General features: G+C 50.4%; 1 pseudogene; it reads right to left on the minus strand.

Moving 5' to 3' along the window:
- Positions 1–6,234: 6,234 nt before the first annotated feature.
- LOC100347825 (tuftelin-interacting protein 11-like) lies at positions 6,235–8,650 on the minus strand (annotated as a pseudogene).
- Between the last annotated feature and the right edge of the window lie 500 nt (positions 8,651–9,150).

Consider the following 9,150-nt stretch of genomic DNA (forward strand, 5'->3'; position numbering starts at 1 on the left):
AACCTGTGGCTTCGCTTCTCCAGAGACCCGTGCTTAGCGTCACATTTACTCAGAAACTGGACGCGTTACAGAAAAACGCAAGCACATGGGGTCTTCTGTGTGACCAGCCCATAATATGCAGTCCATGGGGGCCGTACATGGCTTTTCTTGTGATGGAGCAGGATGGGCGTGCTCTCATGTTGACTTCACCCAACTCAGGGCTTGCTCTCACACAGGTGGAGCTGGCTTGGCTGCAGTGGGTCAGGTGTGCTTGGCACAACAAAGGAGAATGTGGGCGTTACTGCAGAGGTCAAGGGCTTGCTGGATGCTCAGCCACCTGGAAATCAGGCTTCAGCTCAGGGCGTGCGCAGGAGAGAGCTGCTTGTTTCTAATGGCGCTGCAAAGGGAGACCCAGGTCACCTGTGTGCGTTCCTGGTGGCCCGTGAGCTACAAGGTGCTTCTCTAGCACCAGCGAAGAAAGCGTCAGTGACCTCTGGCTGGTTCTTGCCTCTCCTTCTTAGTGACTGTGCTTTCAGGAAGTCCCCGTGAGTGCTCTTGAGCCCCAACTGAAAACAAAACAAAACAAAAAACAGATGCCTCCTGCTTGCGGGACATATAGTGGAGAACGGATGAAAAGTGAACAGGCTGAGGACATTCTTTAAATAACAGATCTGTGTGACTGGAGCCACCGCAATGCCCCCAGGAGCCAGGAACCGCACAGAGCTCCCCAGGGCCATGGTGCCATTAGTTAAGGCTTCATTACAGTGGCGGCCCCATCCTGTTTAAGGGTCAGGCAGGTGGACTGGTGTGCTGGGCTCTTGTTAAAGGACAGAGCAGGGGGGCAGGAGTTGAACCTGGCGGTTAGGACGCCTGTGTCTCATGTCAGAATACTTAGGGTCAGTATCTGGCTCCACTCCTGGTTCCGGCTTTCCTCTAATGCAGACCCTGGGAGGCAGTGGTGATGGCTCCAGTAGCTGGATTTCTGCCAGCCACCAGGGAGACCTGGATTGAGTTCCTGGCTCAGCTGTGGCTAAGTCATGATCATGGCAGGCACTTGGGAAATAAATCAGAGAATGGGTTCTCTCTCTCTCCCTCTCTATCCTCTCACCCTCCCTAGCCCTCTGTCCCCCTCCCCTCTTTTATCCCTTCCTCCCTCCCGCTCTCCCCTTCCCCCTCACTCCTCTTTAAATTAAACAGTACACACACACACACACCCCAACAGAGTTAGACACGGAAAAGCAACAAGACTACAATTTGAATACATCTCTAATTAGCAAGTAAGATCAAGTCTTCTGTAATCTTTATGCAGCCTCTCTACTAGGTTAAGCTTGAAAACTCAACTTAGACTCTTTTCTTTGGGCTCAATTTGAGTTGAGTCAATGAGGCAAGTTTGATAAACCTTGGAGTGATCCCAAGCACTGGGATCTACGTAGTTCTGAGGTCATTGGAAGCAGCAAGGTAAGAGTTAGGGTGGCAGTCTCAGATTTATGTTCCTAAATAATGGAAAAATTAGTGTCCAGGATATCTTTGATTTAATGAGCATGTTGCCTCTGATGTCACTCAGGAGAATAGGATTTTCTGTAGTCTTAGGAAGACACATGCTTGTTAGGTCAGGTTTCCTGCAACAACTGACGGCCAAACACCTTGACCTTGAGGCACTTTTCGATAATTAGTTGGGAAAATTTACTTATGACGGATTATAATATATAAAATTATATCAGGATAAAATGAGTACATTGAATTTGTAAAAACTTTTTATCTATTTGAAAGAGAGAACAGGTATCCCAGGTAACATTCTTAACTACTGCACCAAAGGTCTCCCCTGTGAGTGAATAAGTTAATTATGTTTCATAGTCATTCAACAAATACGAGTGGACTTCAGAGAACCCTTGGAAAACGAGTGCCCCTGTAATTCCATGAACTTTCTGAAGCCCCCTCATATGTGTGAAACACCTGTGTGTGCTCGAAATTACACCAAGTACTAAGCACCCCAAGACTTCTTATTAAAGTAAACAATCCTTATCTGGGTATCGCAGGAAAACTTCCCTGGCTGAATCAAAACAGCTGTGATGGAAAACGGGGGGGGGTGGGGGCGCTGATCCTGATCACCTCTTCATGCCAGCCCTTGTGCTACAAGCAGCCAGGAGCTCAGGGCCTTGCTTCCCAGGATCCCTTGCAGCTAGAGTTCTAAAAGCCCATTAAGCAACTGCGTTGCAGACCTGGAAGTAGACTCTGCAGCCGACTGCCTGCTGCCTCCGCAGGGTTCTGCCCAGCTAAGCCTTGTCACGGAGGTGTTGGTTTCCCCTGCAGCAGTTTCTCAGGGACTTGCCACTGGTTTCACGGGGTCTGAAAGGCAGGTTCCTGACCCCAGGATCAAAGTCCCTATGGGTTCTGCACCTTCCTGGTTGTGGCAGAGCAGTCACCTTCCATGATGGAGCCATTTGCAATGTGATTACTGAGGTCCACCTGAGTGCTCCTGTCTCCAGCCTTTCTGGTGATTATGTAAGTAACTTTCTGTGTCCCATCCTTTTTAAGATATTACTTATTTGAAAGGCAGAATGATAGGGCAGAGAGAGAGATCGAGACCATCCATATACTGGTTCACTCTCTAAATGGCTGCAATGGCTTCTGGCTGGGCCAAAGCAGGGAGCCTGGTGCTCCATCCAGGTCTCCATGAAGGTGGCGGGGACCCAAGTACTCGGGCCATCTGCTGCTGCTTTCCCAGATGCGTTAGTAGGGAGCTGCATCAGAAATGGAACAGCTGGGACCCAAACCAGCATTCTGATATGGGATGCTGACTTCAAAATGGCTGGCTTAACCTGCTTTGTCACACAACTAGCCCTCCATTCTTTTTTTAAATAGCCAGTGTTTGTTCCCCAGACCAAAACGCTGGCTGATACATGCAGACACAGAAAGCGCAGACATAAACTGTCCATGTTAGGGACTGTGAAGAGAGCAGCTGAACTCCTGCCCCTTGGGGATGTGAGTCCTGAGAGAAAGGCTAAAGTGAGCAGGGCCTTCCTTGCCCTCCAGAAAGTGGGGGAGACTTTGAAAGTTTGGGGCTGGGGAGGGACCCTGGAGAACTGAGACTAGGGGTGGGAATCTGATCCAGCAGGAAAGATGCTGATTGGGATGCCTACATCCCATATCAGAGTTCCTGGGTTCGAGTCCCAGCTCTGCTTCCATTCCAGCCTCCTACTTGTGCCAACCCTGGAAAGTACCAGGTGACAGCTCAAGTACTTGAGTTCCTGCCACCCATGTGGGAGACCCAGAGGGAATTTCTGACTCATGGCTTTGGCCTGGCCCAGCCCTGGCTATTACAGGCATTTGGGGAGTGAACCAGCTCTTTTTGTCTCTTTGCCTTTCAAATAAAATGAAAATAAATTTTAAAATTGTCTTAAAGACTCTACAGGCATTACTGGCCAGTCAGGGCTCAAGCAGAAAGAGAGAACATCTAGTAGACAGATGAGGGTACTTTTTTTTTTTTTTTTTTTTTTTTTTTTTTAGACAGGAGACAGGGAGAAAGGTCTTCCTTCTATTGGTTCATCCCCCCAAATGGCCACTGCGGCTGGCACGCTGCGCCGATCCGAAGCCAGGAGCCAGGTACTTCTCCTGGTCTCCCATGTGGGTGCAGGGCCCAAGCACTTGGGCCATCCTCCACTGCCTTCCTGGGCCACAGCAGAGAGCTGGACTGGAAGAGGAGCAACCGGGACAGAATCCTGCGCCCCAACCGGGACTAGAACCCTCGGTGCCGGCGCCACAGGCAGAGGATTAGCCTAGTGAGCTGCGGTGCCGGCCGAGGGTACTTTTAAGATTTGTGGGAAAGGAAATTAAAAGACACAGTCATGAAATTAAAAGTTTATTTTGATGCAAAACATTTTGAAATCCATGCAGTTTGTTCATACTACACATTTCCAGGAGCTTTTAAAAGTCCTTTCATAAGTCTTGTTCTCATTTTTTCTGGTTCAGATATTCACTTAATTTTACTGTTGCTATATCCTGTACACGAGAGGTCAATTGCAAGGGGTTGGCTGGGCAAGTCTGAACTCTGTAGGGCAGGGGGTCCGGAAGTTGGGCTGGAGCTCTTGGGCACAGGTGGAAGCTGGCGTCAGCAGGTGCAGTTTCATCCTCAGGACAACTCAGCTCTGTTCTTCAGGCCTTCACTGACCGAGGCCCGCTCTGGTTTTCTAGGATAATCTCCTTCCTGAAAGCCGACTGATTCTGGAGTGTCATGACATCTCCACCTAGATTAGTGTTTGATCAGAAGGTCAGCGGGGGCTGGCATCAAGCCAAGTCAACCCACCTGAAAGCCCTGTATCACAGTGACTGCATGAAAAGAGAAAGCAGGAGGAAAGGACAAGGACAAGGTCAAGGCAAGGATGGCATATTGCACCTACTCTTCTGGCTGCTCCAGCTTAACACCTCGGGAAGAATTAGAGCTCACTCAAGTGGTAGCCTTGCCCAATCCTAGGAGGTGGGTAGAGCTGGTTTCCATTGGAGGCTGCTAGTAAGCTATATAATCCCCCCCACCAAAAAAAAATTAAGATAACTCTATAGTGCACTCTCCAAACTGGGACAGTACTGAGAATAAAAGAGTGTTCTTTGAATAATTATGTCAGCACCACCAGCAAAGTCCAGGCTAGTCCCTGGGCGAGCCAGAAGATGCTGTGTTCTCTTCAGTATGAAGCTACAGTTGACTCGTCTTTTACTCGCCTAGCATGTTTCTTTAATACACGTGAAGAGACTGTGTACCCGGGCCTATCCATGGTGTCTTCATGGGGAGGGAATGCCATTCCAGAGCAATTAATACTAGAAGTTATTTTAAGAGTAATGTTTCTCCTTGAGTGAGCCCATTCATTACCAGTAGAATGATTCTTTTTAAAGTAAATATTAAAATGCTAACGGTGATCAATGGGTAGCTCTGAAATCGCCCATGCCAAGTGACAGTGAGATTCTACAGCAGCATCTTAACAGCATCTGGGTAGAACAGGAGCGTGAAGGTAGACTGCCTGGGTGCACATCCCAACTCCTTTGTTACTCTGTTTGTGCATTTGAACAAGTTGCTTCATCCCTCTGGATGTTGGTTTCTCTCTGTTTAATGATGTTAAAGGCCATCCCTTAGGAGCCTTTGGATGAGTAAATGAATCCATGTATGCTGACAGTCCTTGGCACAAGGACCTCCACGTGAGACATTTGCAATAACCACCAGGTGTGATAGTCACGCAATCTTTGAACAAAAATGTCAGGTAAGATTTTTTTTCAGCTAATGCAATAAAGTGCTACCCATGTATTTATGTTTACAACTATTACTTCTTGGTGGTGTTTTGTTTCTTTTTAATAGCATGCCCATTCAAATTCTATCATCCTGATGGCCACACCATGTGGTACCTGGGAACATCCGTCCGATGACAGATAAGCTCTCCCAGAGCAGTGTTAAGCATCAGCCACCTCTTCCAAACCTTTTTTCATAAATGTGGCTTTTATCCAGGAAGCATAATTATTGAATATAGCCCCATCATTTGCAAGGTTGATTGTAAAGTCATAAAAATAACAGTGTTGGAATAATTATGTTTTAGCAATTATTCCCCTCCAAATTATCCTACTCCTTACTTTAAAAAAAAGATGAAAAGAGGTGGTAAGTGCAATGGAAATTTAACCCCAAAGAGTGGAGCATTACTGTGACTATTAAGTTTTTATGTTTGTATTTTCTATTTGGATTCTTCTTTTAGGTGTGTACTAGCAGCTTTCCCTGCTATGCCATGGCGCTGGTCTCATGTACATGGACACTGTCAACAATGCTTTCGTCCACTGGTTCCCTGTCCAAAAGTTACAGTAGCTCTCTACAGGTACCTGGTCATTTCAGGAGGAACCAGGTCGGCAGGATCCTGAGAACCTTGGAATCGTCAGGAACGGGGTGGAAGAGCCGTCAGCCACGGAGCTGAGCTCGCTGTGAGGCACAGGGGGTGAGCTGAGGCAGATGCTGCACCAGAGACCACAGGGGCAGTCGCCAAGGGGGCCCAGCAGAGAGCCCCTTTCTTAGCAGGCACATCTCAGAGATAAGGACGGGGAACACCTCCACACGGACTGCAGCCATTGAGAACTTGGTGAAACAGCGTCGCCTGGGCTTCTGCCCCTTTGGGGGCCTGGCATGAAACGGAGCTTCTGCTGAAGACAGAAGACGCCCTTCAAGACGATTCAGACCACTGTGGGTTCCTACACATTCCAGTCTCCAGCCTGCTCCTGCCTGGCCACCGTCTATCTGGCCATGTCGACCAGGCTCTGCAGTGAGGTGGGCACCCAGGTCTTCCAGCCCTGCATGAAGACCACCCCGTGGTCGGTGTAGATCACAAGGTGGCTGAAGGTGTAGAGCTGTTTCCCTCCTTGCCATTTCCCGATGTTGTGCTCCTCGGCCTTGGTCTGGATGAGATCTTTAAAGGTCACGGGCACTGGGCTGGCAGCCACGCCGAGGCCCCTCTGGGCCATGCTCTCGGCCTCCTGGCGCTCCTGCACGGCCTTTGCTGGGACTCCTTCCTCCACTCCGTGTGGATAAGGTAGGCAATGTTCTCCTGCATGCCTGGTTGCATGTAAGCACTGACGTGGGAGGACACGGCTCTATTCATGATGCCAAGAGCTTCATTAAATTTGGCTTTGATGGATGGATGTGCCAGCACTGGGTCTGAGAACATAGATTTCCAACCCAGGTACCACTTGGTGACTGCCTCGTAATCTGGGTTGCTACTGAGCCAGGAGCACAGCACCTGCAACCACTTGGGGAAGAAATGCTTTTCCAGAAGGCCCACCAGGCTGGAGATGGAGATCACCCCCTCCCAATCCATCACCCAGTAGAAGGCATCCATGTACTGCTGGTAGGGGTTAATAACCAGCTCGCCAAGACACAGTCCCAGCTTGGGCACCATGTGCTTGACCGTGAATGCTTCCCAGGAGCCAGGAGTGAACACGGCCCTCCAGGGCTGGAGGGTGAGCTTGGCAGAGGCATCGCTGGGGTGCCACTTCTGCAGGGCACCGGACAACTTGCTGCGGATGGGAGATAGAGCGGCTCCAGCCGGACCTACATGAGCAGCAACCACAGATGGACCCAGGAGTGAATGGGGACGGTGTCTGTCAGTGGGTTCCAGTCTTCTACCTCCTTCTGCAGCTTGGGGAAAATGAGCTGGTCCAGGATGTTATCCATGATCCACATGGGAATGACATGCACCCAGCTGTCCAGAAGGCCCACCATTGGGTCACAGTTCTGCGGCTGCCACTGGTTGATGATGTTTCACACCAAAGGCATCAGCCTGTGAAAGGCGTCTGCCAGGAGGTCCCGCTCCCCATGCGACAGGGGCTAGTCGTTTTCCAGGAGGCGTTTCCACTTGGAGATGATCTCGGTGCTGGATGTGTAGTCTGTGAGAGGGTCCTAGTCTTTGAAGTAGTCCTTCATAAGCAGGTGGACAATGGCCACGGCGAGGTCTGCGTGGTTGGACATCCCATACTCCTCTTGGTACTCTTCCTGCAGGGTCTGGAAGACACGCACGCACTCGTCCAGGGTGAGGGGGTTGCGGCAGTCGGGCTGCATCCACTGCATGCAGTGCTCCACCAGTCCTAGCACCTGCTTAGGTTGGCGATGACGCGCTCCTCATGCTCCAGCACCTCGGACATCGTCTGCAGCTCGTGGGACAGGTTCACCACCGCGTCCTGCTCGTACTGCAGCCGCCGGTCATTCTGGATGAGCTCTTGCTCCGTGAGCTCTGTGAGCAGCTGCAGGTTGTGTTGGAGCTCGGGCAGCGGGAAGCCCGGGGCCTGGCATCCGGGACGCTATGCTTGTGGCTGATGTGGCTGTAGCTGTAATAGTCCTTCTGCTCCCGGCCCGTCCTGTTTGACCTTGACTTGAGAAAGGGGCTTCCGGGCAGCGGTGAGTTTCTCGCTAGTCCTGACCTTGACCTTCAACTCTTCCACTGTCTTGTAAGAGTATTTGGGCTTCCTCCTGCTTCAGTTGGGGTCTTTCCTCCACCGGCTTGGCTCCTTCTGCAGCTCCTGAGCCGCTGCCTCTGAGTGCACCGCGGGGAAGTTTTGTAAGGACTGAGCGGTCTGCTCTGAGCCATAGGCCCCCCACGGCTCCTTTTCCCTTTCTGTTTGGCTTTGATGGGCTTAACGATGCCTTGTGCATTCTTCCCGAGGCCCCTTCCCGGCACATAGATCATCATCTTCAGAAGCTTCTGCCCAGTCCCTCTCGTGTGTCTTTCCCAGCCGCCAAAGTCCTTGAAAGACTTGGCTCCTCCTGCAGCGCCTTTCTGGCCAGGCTTAAAATCGCCATCCATTTTAAACTTTTCCAGTCTCAAATCCTTCAGAAAGCCTGCCTGATTGTCTTGGTCACCAGAATCTTCCAAGCCTGCCTCGTCTGCCGCCCCTTTCTTGAGGACGGCACTGATGAGCTTGACTGGGGCAGAGTAGTCTCGGGGGTGTTTGCCTGCAAAGCCTGGCCTCTTGCCATCTGAGTCGCAATCTGCCCACACCCCATAGGTGGCCTCTTCCTTGGTCTGGCAGTGGCACTGCTGGTTTATAGGGGAAGCTCATTCTGGAGACCCCACTCAGTGATCTCAAAGTTCTCCTGTTCACGGTCACTGTCACTGCCACCTTCCCCGATGACCTGGTACAGGTAGAACAGTGACATGGCCAAGTCATGGACTCCAACAGGGTCCAGCAAACAAACATGGCTTCACGTCCCAGGCACTGTCAAATATAAAAATGAACACAGATCAGGAATTGGATACAATCGAAAGCCTTCTATATAAATTGGGTTTAGTTTATATGTGAATTATGTTACAAGCTTTAAGGAACATAAAGCATCTGAACTGTATTTCCCTTTAACTTGCTTTTTTTTTTTTTAAAGATTTTTTATTTATTTGACAGGTAGAGTTATAGACAGTGAGAGAGAGAGAGAGAGAGAGAGAGAGAGGTCTTCCCTCCATTGGTTCACTCCCCAAATGGCTGCAATGGCCAGAGATACGCCAATCCGAAGCCAGGAGCCAGGTGCTTCCTCCTGGTCTCCCATGCGGGTACAGGGGCCCAAGCACTTGGGCCATCCTCCACTGCTCTCCTGGGCCACAGCAGAGAGCTGGACTAGAAGAGGAGCAGCCAGGACTAGAACCGGCACCCATATGGGATGCCAGC

Source organism: Oryctolagus cuniculus, chromosome 16, assembly GCF_964237555.1.
Source record: "Oryctolagus cuniculus chromosome 16, mOryCun1.1, whole genome shotgun sequence".
Lineage (NCBI taxonomy): Eukaryota > Metazoa > Chordata > Mammalia > Lagomorpha > Leporidae > Oryctolagus > Oryctolagus cuniculus.